Raw genomic sequence first — 21,681 nt, forward strand, 5'->3', positions numbered from 1 at the left:
ACACATACAAAGCAGCAGAGCACCTTGTTCTGACACCCAGACACCTCTTCACCTAAATGTTCTGAAGCAACAAACAACCATCAGCTTCTCTGCATTGAGACTTACACCATGTGGAAACAAAAGAGCCCCCACATCAGATGCTGAGCATCCCTACAGAACCACGAAACATGTACCCACGAAGAAATAGGCACTAAATTCAGTCAGATACAAACTAAGTGTGCCAGCACCAGCACCACGGTGTCCCTTGTCAGTCTATTCCCCTCATACCCCTCCTCTGGCACAAAAGAAGACACGCTTCGGTGTACAGCCCATGTCTAGCTTCATGCCAGCTTATGGCCAGTGCTAAATCCTCACAGGTGAATATCCTGGCTCAGGCATTGAGATCCTGATCAGTTACAGATCATGGAAGTCTTGTCCACCCCACACCTGATTTCTGCACTGTATCAGGCTGAGCTGGTATTTGGGGTGTTTCTCCAGGGTACAGTCAGAAGTATCTTCCAGCATCACTGGGTACCGTACACATGCTCTGTCAAGAACAAAGAACTGATAAAACCCACTATTTTTTAAATACAATACTTAAATGCTCTAAAAAGAAGGGCTCTGCTGCTGCCGTTTTAAGCTGTGACCAGTTTGAAGCACTTTACATGACTGAGGCTGCAGCACAGACCAGAAGAATAAACCCCTACAGATCCCTTTCCTGAAGCAGCGCCAGGATCCCACCCTCCTGTGTGCATGCCAGTCAGCAGGGATTTTCAGCAGAGGTTTCCTCTGGTGCTCTGTCAGTGCTCTTTGGGAATGTCACAAAAATCAGGTTTTCCTGAAGCAAATTTTTACTTGTCCTTCAAAGAGGCACCTTACTTGACCCAGAAGGATTGGTGCGGGAGGACACTCCGAAACTGCAGCGCTCAACACATCCCAATGTCCTTTAAATTCCTGAACGTTTTAGAGGGCCTTGGTGATGTGGGAATTGTGAACATGAGGCTAATAAAGACTTCCGCATCCACATCATTATATTTGACATCAAGCCCATGATCAAGTGCAACAAATTACCATTTAAAAAATACAGTTGATATTTCAAACACCAACCCTTCAAGTGATACGCTGCTTTGAAGACTACACTGCGCTTTGCTTTGTTGTACTGCTTCCAAGGAGCGCTGCTCATAACCATGTGTGGCTTCTGAAATGAGGCATGGTATTCTTCCTTTTTCCACAGCAAGAAATGACTATTGAGACAACATGTTTTAAAAGAGAAGGCTTCTTTCTATCAAATACTAAAGGAACACAAAGGTGGTGGGAAGTTACTGTATCAGTTCTCTCCATATAGTTTAACATCACATAGCTCTCTTTGTTTCCCAGTATAAAAATCCACGTGGCTCTATTTTATTTGGTTTTTGACCCTTTATTGCCTTCTTACTGGTTTACCTGTTCAGAATCCCATGTCTTAACAGGAAAGCCTCCCAAAATCAACGATGAGGTGTATGAATATTGAGCAGTGTTCTCCTCACCATGCCAGAACAGCAAGAAGGGCGCAGAAGTAGCTCATGTTAGGAAGGATCAGTACAGCATCCACAGTCTGCTGCTCAAATTCCCAGCCCAACCCTCTGCTACTGGTATGGAAAATGGGCAGGGAAAATACCCTGAAGCCTGGTCATCAAGATAATTCTTCAAAATCTAGATTAAAAATCCATTGTGACTTCATTCCTAACATTCATTTTCCTATTTCAGCAATTGCTGAATGAGGAAGTTAGATCTAAAAATTGAAAGCAGCAGCAAAACCCAGTGTCATAGCCATGCTAGAAAACACATTAAGGTCCCTGGGCTGTCCCAGCTCTGCAAATCATTGTGAAGTGTTTATGCAAGGCCAAATCAGACAGGAAAGGGCACAACTGGACTTTCATACACTAAAATGAGGAACCAGCCCCTTTGCAGCAAAAAGTCTAAGCATCCAATGTGCTCTTGAGGAGGAGGATGAGGAGAGCAGTCTGACCTTGCTGCAAAGCAGAGCAATACCTGTGTGGAACACCAGGGAGACAAGGAGATCTTTCTTCCCCATAGTGGGGATGTTCCTGCCCTTTCCAACCCGTAACTGCAACACTGTCTTACCAGCAATCCTGGTATTCCTGAAATTCCAACATTCAATACTTTCTGAAGCTGTGGGCTTGGTCTCACTGACAGAGCCAGGCATGTCTATGCTGGGAGATCCCCAATGTGCATTAACCATTCCTGACACATGGCTTCAGGGACAAGGCTTCTGCAGGTAAGCAAGAATGTATTAAAGAGCAGGGCATAGCCAGCACATTTTCTCATTGTAAACAAACTGCTTTCTCAGCAGCTACGAGTGAGCTGTATCTTACATTTTAGGACAGGATTATTGACTTGTATTCCCTTGAAAGCTGCATACTTGCAGGACAGCAAATACACTGCAGTAGAAATTCATTAAGTGCAACACAGACAGGATCAAATGCAATTGAACACCTTTACACTGCACATGGCAAAGCAGCAGGCCATCTAATGATGAGACATGACTGCCTGACTTCTGTGAGTTTCCATGTTTTAGGAACATGCGCTGCTTTCGAGACCAATTCATTAACATGAAGTGAAGCACTCAATTTAGATGCTCCCCAATTTCATTTTAACCCCTTCTTGCTCCTTTTCTCTGCACCAATTCATACATAGGGAAATAAATGATGACTCCATACAGCATTCCACAGTTTCTCATATGTTTTCATCTCTGTTTTGATGGGCACTCATGTTCATGACAGTGTACCGGAACATCTGTCAGGAAAGCTGCCTCTCTCAGGAATTACAAACATGACATAACTGTGACGCCAGAATATGCTTGAAACAGTGAAAAAGCAACATAAAGATTATGTTATATATAAGTGATGTTACACATCACTTCAGTTGCACCCTCTTCACAGGAAAGAACAGTAGAACCTGGTAAGAAGATGACGAAGATTTTCTGCATTGAGCAACACCCCCTTCCATTTTACTTCCCTTGTCATCGCTGCACCAGAAACACTGATATAACCAGCCCAGCATCACTGCAGTTGTAATGACTTAACACCCACCTTAAGCACATCCAGAAAAAAACCCTAATGTTGTAGGCTTCAGTGCTTTTAAATTATGTTTGTTACCATGAGAACTTGATTAAAATGCCACCCACAAGCTTGCAGAAGGGTAGGGGGGGAAACAACAACAACAACAACAATATACTTTTAATCAGTGGTAGTACACTTGCTGCATTGCAGCATTTTCCTCAGCTCCACACCATTCTGCAGGAAGAGGCAGCAGAGATGCTCAGACAGATCTGGTTTGCTGAATACTTTATCCTGGGAGAAAAATCCAGCTGACAGTTGTCATCCAGCGCTGTTACACAATGATCCATTCAAGGGAGATAAAGCACACATACATACATGTTCTGCACCCTGTCACAAGGCTTGATATGAATACTAAACCCCTATATGCATGTGCTAGGTGGGAGCAACTCTGACAGCCACTCAGGACAGACTATCTCATCCGAGATAAATCAAAGCTATAAACACTCTGGTTTTCCCGTCACCTTACCCATGTGCTAGCTATATAAATTTAGGCTGATTTTGATGTACCCATATATCTGGAAATACAAATGAGAGGACCGTATCATCCAGGCTTTTTTCTTTCTGCTTAATTTACACCTTTGGATGAACGGCTGTGGGCACTGCACCACTGCAGCCTGACTTGGAGCCAGAGGTGGCAGAACAGGCACCCCAAACCTGCCGGCCCTTCAAAGCACATAATTAGCAGCGTGGCTGAATCAAGAACCAGTAAGAAATCACATAAAGTAGTTTGTTCAGCAGTATATGTGTTAAATGCCAGAGCTGATGCAGGCTATAGGAACAGCATGTAGCCAGTGAGGGGTAGAAAGGGAGAAGGGTTTCACACATCTGATCAGAATAACTTACTAGCTACTTACTCAAGCAGTCATCACACAGCTCTCTCTTAAAAAGGAGACATATCTGCTCACCCACAGGAGGAAAACTGCCCCTATTTTAATGAAGAGAGCAGCCAGACTGTATCCCATTTAAGGTGAGAACACAGTGAGTTCCCCCGTGGAAGATCAATCGCCCTCTCAAGGACACTGTCCCTGCCAGAGCATTAGGCATCCTTTAGACTTCAAACAAATCAGCTCCAAGAGGAACAACCTATCAGACAGAGAGAGATAGCATGCACCATGCCAGAAACCCTGGCTGCCATCTTCTCACGAGGGAAGTGTAAAGTGAGTTGAAAGAGGGGGGAAAATAGACCTTTGATGTAAGTTCAGTGGAGCAGGCAGCTCGCCCAGTTCTCCACATGCACCTGCACACAGCATTAGGAACAGGTCTACAGGTTTTGATATTTGCAGCTACTTTGACCTGTTATGAATGAAGCATCACCAATCATCAAGTGTTCTTCCCCAGAGGGAGTAACAGATCCAGGAACTGGCAGCAGGGGACACCCTAAAAGATGGTGATGTCCCACCTGAACTGCTCAGGCTGCACAGCGTGATTATACCAGCTGGGGTGGGGAGGCACAAACAGCAGTGACACCGGAGGCTCTCAGCCGTGAAGTTGAATACAAGTGTACTTGCTTGCACTCAGAAGGTCAGGCAGGGAGCGTGTCATACCCCTCTAGGTGAGATCCTAGAGAAGATGGGTTTTAAGCACTGCCAATCAATATTTTTGGGAAGAACTGCACATGGCACTGATCACAAGTGACTTCAGTGAAGTCAAGAGAACTACCCTGACCTACCCCAGCTTGAAATCTGGTACCCACTGACTGCCTGGAGCTCCCACCTGCTCTCACACACATAGAGGACTGACTCCCACCAACTTCCATGGGATCAACCAGGTTGGAAAAGACCTTCAAGATGAAGTCCAACCATTCCTCAGGACTGCCAAGACTAAACCATGTCACTGAGGGCCTCAACACCATGCAGGCAAAAGACAAGCAAAGCTTGACCTTATATACACAGAAGACAATGGGCATATCATACCTGAGGGTGGGACATGGCACAGGTAAGAATGCTACAATCATCCAAACCTCCCAGTGATGACAAACAAAACTTTTCTCCTTTGTGATCAAGGAAAAGCTTGTTATTTTTCATAGAAATGGATTTTCCAGGAGATTAATAACATCAGCAATTATAAGGTACTTTAAATAAAGAGATTGCCCTTTTATTATCTAGAGACTGCTGAGACTATGATTGTCTCACCTCTTCTTTGGATTACTGTTAATTTATTATTTGCTGGCGATTTATCTTTTTCCATTAGGCATTAGCTGCATAGAATTTGCTAAAGGATTAAAAAATCCATGCACTGTTTAAATGCCTTCAGGATTATCTCACTCAAATACAGGTTTTCCTCCTCCTTCCACTCTGCTGTAATATAGATACTCCTACAAGAGTATCACAGGATCTTTCACAAGGCAGAACAGTTTATGGTTAAGGCACCAAGATACAAGCTCAGAGTTCAGTCCAGGGCTCTGCTGTTCACCTGCTCCATGACCTTGAACTTATGAATAAATAAGCCTGTGCCTCAGTTCTCCCAGCTGTAAAACACGGATTATAACATTCACGCTGTCTGTAACTTGCCTATTTATGCTGCAAACCCTTCAGGGCAAGGGCTGTCTCTTCCCATATGTGTGAGGATGCTCTGGCTCCCAACCAAAGCCTTTGGATCCAGATCCCAGAAAGTTTTGCTCCAGAAGCAGCATTTATCAGACACAGCATCTGCCTGAAGGCAGCAAATCAAACTTGCAGCCACAAAAAGGAGATCCAAAAGGACAGGACTGCAACACTGGGACTGACAGCAGAGCCCAAGTTGCTCCTTGAGCATGTTGGGGAAGCAGAGGGATCTGGGACTCTGTGTCCCTGCTTGGCAGCGCTGGCGACAGAGGCAGCCCTGGGCTTTGACTGTCTCACAGCTCCAGCGTGTGGGAGCCAGGAGCTCAGTTCAGGTTCCCAGCACTGCTGAATAGGACCCTGATCTCTTACACCTCTTGACAACCAGGCAGGAGCATCAAGAATAGCCACAGTTTAAAACATGTATGTGAAGTCCCTGAGGGAGGTTGCAGCCTGCAGCCCACACTGAGGAGCCCCTGCTGTTGGTGTCAGCATGAAAACAAACAAAAATGCAGATTCTTGTTCCAACTGCTGGCCTGACCAACTGCGGTGTCTCCAAATGACTTCATCCTTTCACAGCATCTCCACAACACTTCCCCACTCTTTCCTCCAGGGATCTATATAAAGCTTTCTACATTTCCTCTTCTGATGGATGCTCACTTCTAAAAATACTTCTACAAAGAACTGCCTTTGGTAGCAATTAAAATGTGACACAACCTAGTGCCATTTCAGAAAACACAGATCACAAGGTATGCATCACGCCCCTGACACCAACCTGCCTCCACAACCACATACCAGGTCCTTAAAATTCCTCTCTGACATTAAACCAGTGTTGCCAATCCCCTGCTCGATTCTGCCGGTTAAGTCATCTGAAGATACCTAAATGTACAAGCAACCCAAAAATACTTGCTCCCTAATTCTCTCATTATGTTTGTGCCCAGGTTTCCTGTCTGCCTGTCTGCTGGGTCTATCCATACCCATAACTGTGAATCACACTGGACATCCTTGTCACGTTTGGCAGAAGATGCTAAGCTCCTACCTACCTTAGGAAATCTGCACATTCATACAGCAGTGAGAAAATATTAATGCCTCTGTGAAGGGAAATACAAGGAGAAGAACACAGCCCTTAGTCCTTCTGCTTGACAGTGTCCTGGTGGTCTAACCAGGAGATGTGGAGCTCACATGCAGCCATAGCATATGCTCTTTCTGGCCCAATTACCTGCCTAAGCAAAGACAGGTAGAGGATGAAACAGATGCTGCTTAACCTACAGTGGGAAGTCATTGCAGAGAAGACATTGAAAGTTGCTACGTGGAACTCAAATGAAGGCAGGAGACCCCCAAAAGGGTAAGTGGAGATAATCTGGTGAGGAATCAGCAAAAACATGGGGGAAGAGAGCAGGGGATGCAGGGAACAACCAAGTGCTGTGGGCCTGACGGATCACAGGAGAGAGCGTGAATCCTTCATAGGGAACCAAGGGGATGAGAAAACTTGTGGTACCTGGTACCACAGGAAGGGAATACAGGGGCTGGAGAGGTGGAGGTAGTGGTGAAACAGGTCACAAGGTGTGAGTAGAGCCCTGCCACTGGCTACCACTGCACACTGGCAAATACCACCAAGTGTTTTCATTTATAAGGCAGTTTAATTGGCACAACCATCACCAGCAGTGAGCTGAACTCAAACCAAGAGGAAGACCTGACTCCAAGCATCTCAAAGTACAGGTCTGCTCTGAAAGATACACTTCAGATCGTGAGACAAGGCATTTTCATGACTTTGTAAGATCCTACTCACTCGGACCAGAAAAGAATAGCTTTTCTTATCTTAATCTGGCAGTTCTACTGCTAGCTGAAGCCAGACATCTAAACATTCAGAACCTGAGGGGAAAAAGGGGCAGGGCGGACCTAATTCCATTTTAAGGCCAAGGTTTAAATTAGTTTTTCATGGAGCTGAACTATTTTGTCCATTTCTGTTACTTGGTACACTGGCCAACATGCAGAAATACCGAGCTGCATTAGTAACTAGACTTATGCTGTATTAGGGAGAAAAATATTCCCAATGGAAGCATTCTACAACAACAGAGACAGACTAGAGATGAAGCTGGCCTCATGTATTTTACAACTCATAATACATTGGATCTTCAGTAGAAAAAAACAAACCCAAGTAAAACAGGATTAGATCCCTTGTTAGCTGCACAACGTATGTGCTTTCACGCTGATGTGTCCCAGGTGAACCGCATCACGTGAGTATGGTTTTCCATCTATAATTTCCCAGCATGAACTACACAGTCTCTAAGCTACTAATTACACTGACAAAGAGCATCTCACCAGCATGGTGGCTGCTTACACCTCCATGCCTCTTCGTAGACTCGACTGTGAGCTCCTAGGGGTCTGGAACAACCCTGCTGTTCCAGCATGCAGCATCTAACACAACAGTGATCTAACCCAGACTTGGACACCTAGTTACTACTATTATGGTAGCTACAGCAATGAATCACGGAGCATTAGCAAGAAGCATAGCAAAAGCTGTTGCAGACAGTAGTAGCTGCCAGACATGCTGCCATTAGCCCCAGACTTGACCCTCTTGTGTCTAATTCTGCTTTCATTAAACTCATAAAATGAAATAGAATTCATCTGTGTTCTTAGGATTTTTAGCAGCAAAACTGAAGGAAGAATAATTGTGAAAGCAAGCAAATGAAATGCTTTTGCACAAAAGAAGTTGTAACTAAAATAAGCATACCAGGGAGTTGTTATTAAGAAAAAAATCTTACAGATGTAGGTACAGGTAACATGAATTAATTGCTAAGAAACGACCAGTGCCTTGCAACCTACCCCAGCTATCCCACACAGACATGGCAACAGGCAGAACAACAGGCAATCTTATCATTTTTCTACAAAAACACCCTGAAGCCTCTTGATTTAGAACTCGAGGATGACTTGGAAAATAATGGAGAACAAGTTGTAACATCAGGATCTCCCTTTTCATGTGAAGATTCACTTGTACATGAATTGCACAGCCTATGATATCCCTCTCCCTGCATAATTACTGCAGCTGCCAATGTGTCATGGCCAGAGAGCAGGCTGAATTATAACTTCCTGCTTCAGAAGGGACCAAAGCCTCATAGGGTTTAGAAATGAGGGGAAAAAATGACTCATTTCAAGGATGACAACTAGAGTGCTTTCTGGTCACGATTATGAAGAGTTTTCTTTCCTCAACTATGCTGGAAAGAACATTATGATTCAAACATCTGTTCTTCTCATAAGCCTCACTCCTCAAGACAAATGAATCTGTGCCTCTCCCAAACATCCCCCCCCCAGAATGCTCAGAGCACTCCCATTACTCCCACTATCTCTTTCAAAAGCGTGTTTACTAACACAACTGCTTAAGCACACACAGCTCAGGCTTAAGTCTGAGCCTGAGTCTCCTAGCACATGCTTCCGCGTTTGGTGACTCGCACTACAAAGCCATTTAGAGTTATCAAGTGAGAACGGGTTCCTTTTATTCACAAGGTCTTTGCCATGCAGCACTCTCAGTGCTGACAGGTGACAGCACATCCCTGTGTGCTTGACACCACCCAGAACCACATTTCCAAGGGAAGTTCAGCAGAACTTAGTAGTAGAAAGACAAAGGTGGCTTTAGGCAGCAGCAGGGCTTGATGTGGAGATAAATGGAGTGTGAGGTAGGGCAGGTCACTGGAGGAGGCTTTTTGAGCAGGTTCACCTTCATCTTCCTTAATTCTGTCCTTCTATAAAGATGCTTAAACACCGCTCAGGAATGGAAAAGCTCAGCATTGGGGTTGGCTGTTGAGCCTGATGAAGGCATCAAGCGCTACCTGCAACACACAGAGAACAGTCCAGCTCCCCTTACTTACCAGTCTCTTTCTCAAAAACTAAGCTCCTCTGTTCATTACTGCAGAGGGGAAAGGAAAGGTGACATTTCCCTCTAGGTCACCTCTTGCGTCCAAGGAGTTGGAGAGATGTTTACTTAAAAGCTGCAGCATGTCATATAATGTCTGCCTGTCAAATCCTGCCTGAACAGTCTTCCTTCTTGGCTGTAAACAAGTGGCAAGCATCTACCAGTGACTCAGCCTGCTAGGTAGGATTATTACTAACACCACCACTACCATCATCATGATTTACCAGTGACAGGACATTCTCCTTCCTTTCCGCTGCTTGACAACCCTGCCGGAACCCTTTCAAAATGCAGCAAATACCACCTTTGATAGCTGATAAAAACAAGTAACACAGTGTTTTGCCTTTATGGCTTATGTTCAAAACAGGTGTTTTCAAACGGAAGAAGGTGCAGATAATGGCTATTAAGATAATCACAAGAAAGGAGTAAAGAGACAGGTTGATTATAAATCAATGAGCTTTTGACTCTCCAGAAATCAAGACAACATTTCACCTGCAGGTACTACAAGAAATCCTTCTAGCGAGTATGAGTTCACATCCCTTCTCCTAAAAACTATTCTAATCATTGCTCACTGACACCTTTCTGTACAATGTTAACTTCCAACCAACAGTGAGGGAAATCTCTAAGTCTGAAATACAAGCTAAAGTGTATTTAAACTGTAGTCATTTAAAGTACACTCATCTCTCCTCAGAACAAGATGTGCTCCTAGTGAAGAGGTTCCGACCTAACTGAACAAAATACTGATGCACCCATGTTCTCCCTGTGTACACTGCATGTCCTCCTTGGCCTCGTGCTGTCTTCAAGCCTGCGCTCAGGATGGCTGCTGCCAAGCACAAACCGCATCTATGTGCTCTCCTCCTGAGCATCCCTAGGTTGATAGTAGAAAAAGCAGCATAAGTAACTCTTAGGCATTACTCAACACTATTAGGAATCTCAATGTGACAGAGTCTTTAGAGGGTGAGTCCCCCCTCCTGCATAGAAAACAGCCCCACACTAAGCCTAGGCAGTGCCCAGGTAAGCAAGTTGTCTTGGTACCTTCCTTTTGTGAAGGGCCTTAATAAAACCAGCCCAGTGAAAAGGTCGTGTAGAAGAAGATACTGATTTTTTTCACAGTGTGCAGGGAATCACGGGGCTCAGTGACCAGCATGAAGAGTCACTGCATCAGCCCCAGAAGCATTGGAACTAAAACCACACCATCACACCTCCAAAGCTGAGCCCTCAGCTCCAAACAGGCTGTACTAGCACCCCAGCTCAGAGGGATGCGAGCCCTCTGTGTCACCTTGTGGGTTCTGGTACTCCTCCTCCACATGCACCAGCCCAGCCTTGGGGGATGCTCTCACGCACGAGGCAATGTGACATCCTCCTTCTCCTGACTCCCTACCTCATTTATCACAACTTTCCCATCACTCACCTGCAGTACATTATTTCAGCTGCTAGTTTCCACTGTTACTTTTAGTCACTACAGAGACAACAGGACACAGAACAGACAGCAATGCTTACAAGACACTGTAACCTGTTTTTATCTCCTAGCCACTGATGCAGTGATTCTGTGCAGAAAATGCTAGTTCTGATTTCCCTATTTTCATAGAATCATAGAATAGTTAGGGTTGGAAAGCACCTTAAGGTCATCAAGTTCCAACCCCCTGCTATGGGCAGGGACACCTCACATTGAACCATGTCACACAAGGCTCTGTCCGACCTGGTCTTGAACATTGCCAGGGATGGAGCATTCACAATTTCCCTGGGCAACCCATTCCAGTGCCTCACCACCCTCACAGGAAAGAATTTCCTCCTTATATCCAATCTAAACTTCCCCTGTTTAAGTTTTAACCCATTACCCCTTGTCCTACCACTACAGTCCCTAATGAAGAGTCCCTCCCCAGCATCCCTATAGGCCCCCTTCAGATACTGGAAGGCTGCTGCTCTGAGGTCTCCATGCAGCCTTCTCTTCTCCAGGCTGAACAGCCCCAACTTTCTCAGCCTGTCTTCATACGGGAGGTGCTCCAGTCCCCTGATCATCCTTGTGGCCTCCTCTGGACTTGTTCCAACAGTTCCATGTCCTTTTTATGTTGAGGACACCAGAACTGCACACAATACTCCAAGTGAGGCCTCAGGAGAGCAGAGTAGGGAGGCAGGATCACCTCCTTTGACCTGCTGATCACACTCCTTTTGATGCAGCCCAGGATACGGTTGGCTTTCTGGGCTGCAAGCGCACACTGAAGCCGGCTCATGTTCATTTTCTCATAGACCAGCACCCCCAAGTCCTTCTCCTCAGGGCTGCTCTGAATCTCTTCTCTGCCCAACCTGTAGCTGTGCCTGGGATTGCTCCAACCCAGGTGTAGGACCTTGCACTTGGCATGGTTAAACTTCATGAGGTTGGCATCAGCCCACCTCACAAGCGTGTCAAGGTCCCTCTGGATGGCATTCCTTCCCTCCAGCGTATCAACAGAACCACACAGCTTGCTGAGGGCACACTCAATCCCACTGTCCATGTCAGTGACAAAGATGTTAAACAAGACTGGTCCCAACACCGATCCCTGAGGGACACCACTCGTTACTGGTCTCCAGCCAGACATTGAGCCATTGATCACAACTCTGTGTGCGGCCATCCAGCCAGTTCTTTATCCACCGAGTGGTCCATTCATCAAATTGTTGTCTCTCCAATTTAGAGACAAGGGTGTCGTGTGGGACAGTGTTGAACACTTTACACAAGTCCAGGTAGATGACATCAACTGCTCTACCCCTGTCCATCAGTTCTGTAGCCCCACTGTAGAAGGCTACCAAACTGGTCACGGGAGGATTTCCCCTTAGTGAAGCCATGCTGGCTGTTTCCATTCCAGACTTGCCCACTTCAGCTGCCTGTAGCATACCAGCAGCACCAAGAGTTTACGGGGCATTCCACAGTCAATACTTTTTTATTTCAAGAGCAGTGTCAGTTAAAGATGGGACCTGCACAGACAATTTAAGCTTTGCACAGTGGATATCTGAGAATTTACTTTATTGCCAGTGGAATATTATCAGTGGAGAAGAGGTGACTGCAATAAAACTGTCTGTTACTTGAAGTCTTACAGGCTAATTTAATCCCTCATTTAGTACAAGGGCTTTCTGGGGCCATGGGAAAATTCCTGAAGTGCGCAGGATCACTGCAGGGAGCCAGCCTGCGGGCACACTGGGATGGTGCTCAATGGGACGGCTGCCTCTAGGGCAGCTCCGGCCCTCCTGTGTTCCTTCCCACACTGCTGGGCTGCTTGTGCTATGCTTCCCAAGAGAAGGAGTTGCACTGAAACTCAGTGCCACAACAAAAGGCACCTTAAAACTCAGGAACGCCAGCAGCACGTGTCTCAGGGACAGGACAGGCTTGCACACACAGCATTGATCTGACTCCCACAGCCACGGCAGGCCATGGCTTGTGAGAGAGAGAAGAGTTCAGATGTGAAAAGTGTACTTCTGTGTGTGCTTTATACAGCCTAAAAACTTAGAGGGCCAAATCTGATTCCTGATCTCCATTTCCCTCAGATCCACAGAGCCAGGAGAGACTGTGTGCAGAAGTAAACTAGGAGCTGCTCAGGAAACAGATTTATGGGCTTATAAAAGCTCAGGAAGTATAAACCCAGCCCTGTACCCAATACGTACACACACAAGTGCATCCATGCATGTACACATGGATCCCAGGTCACACACTATTATGTTGGTTTCCTTCTGCAGTACCACCTTGCCTCCCTTTACGGCTGTGCTTCATCTTTCCATTCTTTCCTCATAAAGCATCTCAGCAGCCTCTGAAGCATGGCACAGACTACCTGAATAATTAATTGTGTGTGTGTGTTCATGGTGTTCATGAAGTGTCATGAAGCTTGCTGAGCTGAGAGGAGATTCTGGGAAGTGGACCACCATCCCATTATGCCCTACATCTCACTCTCCATGAGCTTCTACAGGCATCTCCTGAGCTCACTGAAACCCTTTTGCTTTGCCTTTGTTGTAAGGTCAGAGCAAACACCTTTCACCCCAAAAGAATGGCAGTATTTAACCCTACCCTGCCCAAGCAAAGTTACAACAGCAGGAACTTGGGCACTTTTTCACCTTACATACACTGCCCTCCTGCATTTCTTCCTTACGCTTCATATACTGTCTGCCAATAAAACTCCATTCCCATTTGCTGAATTTCAGTATTCTGTCTTTAGCGTTTCAAACTGATGCTTGTGGGAACAGAAGCTATGTTCACTTGTAAATCAAACTGAAATGAATACACGGGCACACAGAAACACTGGCAAAACAAATTACACTCGCAGCACGTGTTCTCTCTAACATTTGTTTTCAGCCTGCTGAGACAGGGGCCTCCTGAAAGTTTTCCCTCTTCCAAAGCAGAGAAAAAGTGCATTTCTTTGATCTAATCCAATGAATTCCAATTCTGCAGCTGAGGCAGTATTGTGCTGCCCATACTCTGTCACTGTTCTTATCTTTTCTGTGGTGCAACTCACTGCAGTGGCAGGACAAGACACATCAGAGCAGTGCACAGCAACACCATCACCAATCTCAGCTGTCTGTCTGTGTGTCAATACCATCTTAGGCCCTTTCCACCTGGAGTTGTAAGCAAGTTCTTGCTAAGTCAAAAGCAAGAAGACAGCTGCTTTTGCAACAGGTACAGCAGCTACAAAAGCAGGAACCAACCCCAGAAGAATAAAGTGCTCCAGGAGCCAGAGGAGTTTTCTTTTTGCTCTTTTCTCAAGCCTCCTTGGTCTGTTGAAGCAGCCTCCTTGTGAAACTATGCCAACAAGTAAAAAGGTCATACCTGGTTAAGCAGACGATAGGATGCTGTGTCTGGTTCTTAAACAAGGGAAACTCTCTGTTCCTATAAAGAAATAGAGAAAAAACATGCTCTATTTAGTCTCTGTTCAGTGAATTTCACATAAACTCAACACTATGAGGACTACAAGATGCTGTAAATGTGTACACTTATGTTCCAGCCTTTTCCTCTCAGCTTTGTTTCCCAAGGCTCACTAGAGATGCATTAATTCAGATCCCTGTTATGTCCAGCCTGCTTTGGGACCACCAAGGAGCTGCTAAATCCTTAGGCTTTCCCTAAGAAAAGCTGGCAATGGCTCCAAAACGCCACCTTCCCTGGATTCAGGGAAGGCAAATGGAGCACAGCACACCCCCAAGCCAGCCTCCCTCCCCTGGGAGACCTGGCAGGCTGCTACATGCACAGCTTCTGCTGCTGGAGCATCTCAGGCAGGAACAAGGAATGCATCTGCCAAGTTGCCCAGAAAGTAATGGAATAAGATGAGGAGCCCCCCACTGACTTCCCAGCACGACACTTCCCAGCACCCAAAAGTATCAATGCAGGGAACTCCTCCATTTTCGTCTTAAACCTGTTTCTCTTGCCTCACTTGTAAAGCAGAGGGCCTTTTTGCCACATGTATCTTTGAGTATCCCCTAAGTACCCTCTCAGACGCTTGTAACTGTGCTGCTTTTAATCGTGCAGAACTTAATTCCCCATATATGATACCTGACTCAAGCTAATGCTTCTCTTTGGGAGTTATTTCTTTTAAAGGTTCAGCAAGAACAGGCCAGGCATTTCCAAGAACCAGATTAGTGAGGAATACATGACTAAAACCAAGTTAAAAACAAGGATAGGATTAAGGTAGTGAGGAAAAATAAGATACAAATATGGAATTAAAGAGAATCATAATGCACATAAACAAAGGGGAGCAACATTAAGCTGGAGTTCATGCCTTTCCTATTTCCAAGCTTGGACTCTCATTCTTTGACAGTGAGTTACTCTCCTTGCCTACACCATGTCACTGGTATGGGGCTGTCCTAAGTACAGCTTTCCACCAGTTTGCCCAGTTAACAACCAGCAGGAATGGAAAGATTTTGCTGCCTTGAAGGGGGAAGGTTTCAGATGGTTCTGATAGCAAATAAACAGGAAGCAACTGCTCCACCTTACTGCAGAGGCTATCATCAGAGTGCACCGTTCACTTACAGGCAATAATTAGTTACACTAAGTGAGCTACGCGGAGATGAGGCTTCAGCCAGCATCAATCCTACCCCCCTGCAGGATGAAGAGGAATGTTAAAATAAGCTAATTAAATTTGCTCTGGCTCAGCAAAAAGATCGATGTTCTCAACAGCCGAGTGCTGAGCACTCGGCATCCCAACAGCCCTCTGATGTGTCACTGGTGCAAAGCAATGCCATGAAGCCAGAATCAGGGGAGGCGGATGCTCGCCTCTTGGCAGAGGTAACAGCAGGAGACAGAAGTGTTCAACAGGAACACTAACAGACAGACACACCTGCAGCATGTGTGCCCGATGACCAGACGGCATGTTGACATCAAAAATTCTGCTTTGTGCTCTCGCACTGTCTACCACCATTGAACATAGAACCATGGAATGGTCTGTGTTGGAAAGGACCTTAAACATGTGCTCTAATAGGCTGAACTGAACCCCCTCTGCTAAAGGTCTACTGCAATAAATGTGACTTTAGCCAGCAGCAGAATACCAAAAATACCAGACAATCAAAATAGAGAAGCCAGAAGTGGGAGGCAGTTTTGATGCCCCAGGAATTTCCTGGGGACAGGCTGTAATCAGCATTTCCACCTCTTGCTGACCAGGAAGAAAATGAGATGGTTCAAAGGTTCCTCCCCTAGAAAACAGATTAGAGACCCACATACACCAAGGAGTCAACAGCTCCATGCTTGGGGCAGTTGTCTAGGAAGCAAGAAGTTAACATTCAAGTGCCTGGTCAGAACCTGGCACCACATGCATTAATGGGGTTTTTGACTTCCTGTGAGCATCTTCTAATAACCGCAGTACAGAATGTGTTAGGAAGGGTTTCTTCTTGTTTGTTTTACTCCCCAACCCTCTTTCTTCAGACAGAAGCCCCTGAAGAACCTACACCACTACAGACAAGCTGATTGTCAGTCCTAATGGGAAGCTGCCATCAGGAGACTCTTCAATCTTGGATACGGAAACCTTTATCAAGATCATGCAAGCTTATCACAATGCAGAAACCTTGCTGAAGTCTCACTCAGACTCAGAATGCTGGAGTGCACTCGGCATGCGTTTTCTTTCACTGAAGAACATGTACAGGTTTCTGCTGATGCAGACTTGCGCAGGTCTAGACAGCTCCAGGCCGGATGCACTGTGACCTAGCATCAAATGGATACAGGTACCTGTTCATTCTGCCTCTTCCATTCACCCTGTGGGTAGAACATGTCACTGACTGCATCCTACTTCCCCTGTTGTGTATATTAGGGATTACATTTCCTTCTTTTTGTTAAACACTTTGACATTTACCTATAAAAACTGATAGAAAAAAACCACAAACAACGTGCATATATATACACATACAACAGAGGACTAAGTCTTGCTTTTATGCACAAGGTATTTGCAACTATTCTTCACTAACATACACCTACTCCTGTTTCTGCTCTTATTAAACTTTAAAAACCACCCTGGCTTTATAAATTTATACATTTTACCCAAATAACGAATATATATGTATTTTACAGGAGCTGTTTCCCTTTCTTTCCTTTTGGGGGACTTTTTTAAAGACTCCTGGATCACCCATCCACCAACACACCCATTCTGCACAGTTATCTGTGATGAAAATAGTAAGGATCAAGTGCATACTCTTCCTAAGCTGTTCCACTTCTTCCCCTCAGAAAAGAGCTGTGCTGTTATCCTGAGGGGTCAGCCCACCCACCTGAGACCCTGACCCTGCCTTGCTCAGTTCCATTGGCTTCACCAAGCTCCTGCCCAACTGCGTAGCTAAGAGTAGAAACTCTCCCATGCAGGAGCCTGGTTTTTGCTACATATTCCCTCAGAGCAGCATGCAAGCAACAGTTAAAACCTAAATTGCCACAAATTACTTTTAAGCATTTAGTGTTCTGCCCAACAATGCATTTTACACACATTAGTCTGCAAATGGATCTGATCCATTAACACCAAAGCTTTCCACATAGCTTTTCCTTTTAGAGTACACTCTCTTCTTCCTTCCTGCTTTCTATGTCCCCCATGCTTTCCCAGCTGCTGTTGATGTGGAGAGCAAATGTGTTCCAAGCACTGCAGCTAAGGAGGTGGTCCAGAGGCCCGGTTCTGCTGGTGTAAACTGCTGACCATGAGCAGAAGTCAGTAGCTTACCCTGTCTGCAGACACGGCCCAGAAATTGTGGAAGGACTGCAGTAGGATGCTGCCTTAACTCAAGAATCCACTGCCACTCTCAGCATTGATGCCAGCTCACTGGATGAGCATTCCCACTGCTCATCCAGTGACCACAGCAATCTCCTCTCACTGTAATATCCACTTCAAAGGTTTTAATAGTTTAAAAGAAAGCCCCACAAGTTGATAAAATCTATTCATGGGGAAAAGCATCTTGGGGATGCTAAATGCTAGTCTGAACAGCTCACAGCCATGAAGGCAGAGGAGACAAGAGGCAGGCTGGGTACGACCCTGAGGAGGAGATGGGGAAGATGAAAAGCTCTCTCAGCATCCAAGAAACCTGGTAACTGGAGCCTGAAATACTCTGCATGCAGACAGGAGACACTGCTCAATCATTTATGGGAAGTCGAGGTAAGCAGGGTCAGCATAGTTAGCTTGGGAGGAAAGAGTTTCCTCACCCTCTTGACACAGAAGTAACTTGGCTACATTAGTGGCTGCCAGTAAGTAAGGAATAAAGAAAGGAAACAGAGAAGGAGAAGGAAAGCAAAGGATAAAATGAGTACATCAATATTTTCACAGCTTGCATAGAGCAGCCCAGCTAGAACCCTAAGGGGATTTGTTTCAGGAACTTCAGAGATGGAGACAATTGGTACATTTGATGAAAATACATGGTGTCTGGGCTTTATAAATGGTGTCTCTAATAGTGTATCTGATTTTATAAATAGCAGGGAAAGAAATGGCTCTGATGACAATTACTGCTGAGGCATTTTGCCACGACTACTAGCACAGTCCTGTCATTAACACTCCATTTCTCTTCACCACAACTTATTTCCTTTGTAGCTGCTCAGTGAAGATAGGTCTGGGGGCTGTTTTCCTGGTCTTGTCAAGATGAATTTTGCTGCATATTGCTTGAAAGATGTGCCACCTGTTATTTTATATCTATAATTTATTGTATAATGAGTGCCTATAAATCCTTATGATAGCTTAAGAGACCGGCAAAATGAATTGCTGGCCTAGTTGTTTCTCAGTGCGTCAGCAAAGCAGGACCGGCTCGGGTCACTTTGAATTCCTCCAGACACCCCCCTTTGGCTGCAACTCTGCTGGCTTCATCCACAGAAGAATCTGGTCCCCAGGAGAAGGGCCATTGTAAGGCTCTCACTGCTGCCATAGCAATGATACCTTTTGCCATTTGCTTTAAGAAGTCTCATCTCTTTCAGACACCCACCAAACCGCTATATGGGCACAAACTGTACCTTCACATGCTGGAGAGGAAAAGCTCACTCAAGAATCCTTTCTGGAAAGGACTGTGTGTTACAGTCATTTAGTGAAACAGAAACCAGCAACCCAGCACGTTGGTAGCCAGGAGAAAGTCCTTAGTTAAGACGTGGGACTATGAAATCTTCCACCGATGAGAGGCACACTGTCCTCACCTCAGTATCACACAGCACAAGACATGTTTCCACGCTTCAGTCTAGCACCATGCACACAGAGCTCCCACAGGGAGCTGAATACTTATCCATCTGGGACATTACTTTGCATTCCCCCTATCTCTTAGGGCCAAGGACCTTGTCAAACACTAAATGAACAGGGGGGATGGGGGGGACGCATGGACGGATGGACATGACACACCCAACCCTGCTTCAGAATAAGGGTACTGCATGCATCTCATTAAACACTGCATTTAATCTGTTTCTGCACTAACACCACTTTCTAAAACAAGCCATAGCCTTCAGTAAGCTCATGGATGCAAAACCAAATGTGTGTGTTGAAATGAGACTGCTCCCAAGCAAATAAAGCCATGATGTGCCAAGACTGCAGAGGGCTTTCTGTCTCAGTCATGAATGGCAGACACCATCAACAGAGAAAATCAGTCACTGCCTTTCATCTCTGTACAAAAGCCTTGAGAGCCAAGTTGCTCCACACTGGCAGCATAGGAGTCTTTCCCTCACACAGTACGTTAATCTGGAGGGAGGAAAAGGAGAGGAAGGGAGGAAGGAAGAAGAGGGCCTGCGGAGCTGGGAGAAAGTGTTGGGACAGAGTGTTGGGACAGAGCCATGGCTGGGCAGAGCCATTTCAGCTTTGCTAAGCATGGATTTAGGGAAGCTGGAGATGCACTGCCCAGACAGGAGCCTTCACATCTGGCTGAGCCTGGCGTGAGCACACAGCACAGACCAGCTGTGGGTCCACACTGTCAACACTGCTGCTCCAGGGATTGCTCCAACCCCGCAGCAATGAAGGCATCTCCTCAGCTGCTGTCCTGGCAGAAGATTCAGCCCAGAGGGAAAGCAGCAGCACATCACTCCATGCGAAGCTCTGTGCTCTCTTGTCTGAAGTTAAAGGTGGGATTCCTTTCCCTGCATCATCCAGGACTGTCATAGAGGTATAGGCCATGTGTGGTGTGGATTGAGGTGGACACACAAAGCAGCTGCAACGACTGCCTTCCACAGGACAGCACAGGCGTCTTTCACCCATTACTGGTGGTCTTAAGGGGTGGGAAAGGGGCTTTCTGCAGCTGAGAAATTAGCAGTGCAAGAGAAGGGGTTAAAAAGCATGAGCTACTGCATTGGCTTGGCTCCATCCTCTTGCTTGAGGATTTTGCTTGGATGTGGTTTGAACTAGATGATCTCTAAGGTCCCTTCCAACCCAAACCATTCTGTGATTCTACGATCTTTTTCAAACACATCAGTTCTGTTGATCCTGCAGATTCTCCTGTGAGATGTACTAGGCAGACACAAAATTCCCTCAGTACCTCCTATACCCAAGAGCCAACTTGGTATTTCAGGTGTGGTGGAAATGCAGGCATGACACAATGTCACTTATTTTGCTTGGGTTGGATTTACTTTTTTGTCAGTGTGGTATTATTGTAAGCGTCAAACTTCAGATGATTATGATGAAAAGGTGATAAAATCCCATTTTATAGGTTTGTAGACTGAAACTTACTGTGGGTAAGAGTGGGTTACTGCCCGAGACAGGGAGAAAACCAGCTCTTGCCTCTAGTAATAAGGTCAAACATACACTCCCAGCATTGCCCCTGATGCAACACAGTGTGTACCTCCATAAGCCTGCAGTAACCAAGTGCAGCCTTCTCCCAACGTGCCTGCTAACACAAATTACATGATGGCAGGAGAAGAGCAACAGTTCAGGATTCAGGGCTGCTCTGGGATTGCATGGGAAAGCCACATTAGCCTACAACTAGTCCACAGGTCTCTGTGACCCGCTGGCTGTACGTTAGCTCTAATTTTAAAGGCTCCAAAGTTAACTCTGAGGAGCAGAGAGCAGTTGTGTGGTACCCACAGTAACAGTTTAAGCTGTGGTTTTATACTGAGATGGATATATTTAAGATAGTAAGGACTAAAGCACCAGATTAAATAAGGAAGGGGCACAGAAGACACTGGCTAGATCACATCTTCCAAGGCACAGCTCCGGTGTTGTGGCATATGTGCTACCAGAGATGCCCAAGACAATACAAATGGCATAAAACCATTGCCTGAAGACCTCCAACCTGGGAACAAACGTGGCAGGGGATGCAGCACAGGTCAGCAGGCATTCCCAGCCTATTTCTGCAGAAATATCACTACCATACATTGTATTTCTGCTCCTTCCTTCTCCCTATTTTACAGCATCCCAGCCAAGCAGCGGTGTGGGGGGACTGATCACATCCCATGGTTCCTTATGGAAGTTTTACTGGCACTATTTTGGTACAAGCCACATTGCTATGCTCATGGTCACACTACAGACCCATTTCACACACGTTCCAGTAATACATGCACTTCCCATGCACAATATGACTGCAGAGCAAAAGCTCCAGAGAGGCTTTAAACCTTTTATCTTTTAAATCACCTCTAAACTGCTTATCTCCATTAGCAATCTGGAATGCACAAGTCACCTGTCACAGACTGAAGGGGAATTAAGTAAACCAAAGTCCTTTGGTAGTTGACAAATGGAAGCTTTTTGCTTGCTTTGCTGGGGATTTTCCA

At 45.7% G+C, this 21,681-nt stretch overlaps 1 protein-coding gene across 40 annotated transcripts in view; it reads right to left on the bottom strand.

Annotated features, from left to right (window-relative positions):
* The window catches only part of MAP2 (microtubule associated protein 2), a 217,623-nt gene that overhangs the window by 83,079 nt on the left and 112,863 nt on the right, over positions 1-21,681 (bottom strand). For 37 of the 40 annotated variants that reach the window (XM_061344295.1, XM_061344440.1, XM_061344542.1 and 34 more), the window contains one exon: positions 14,335-14,394. The exons of the other annotated variants lie outside the window; for them this stretch is intronic. The gene's annotated coding sequence lies outside the window, so the exon portion shown is untranslated. The remainder of the gene's footprint in view (positions 1-14,334; positions 14,395-21,681) is intronic. 40 annotated transcript variants of the gene reach the window in all.

Source organism: Neopsephotus bourkii, unplaced genomic scaffold, assembly GCF_033783945.1.
Source record: "Neopsephotus bourkii isolate Nb327-2 ecotype Australia unplaced genomic scaffold, CSIRO-AGI_Nbou_v1 NB_31, whole genome shotgun sequence".
Classification (NCBI taxonomy): domain Eukaryota; kingdom Metazoa; phylum Chordata; class Aves; order Psittaciformes; family Psittacidae; genus Neopsephotus; species Neopsephotus bourkii.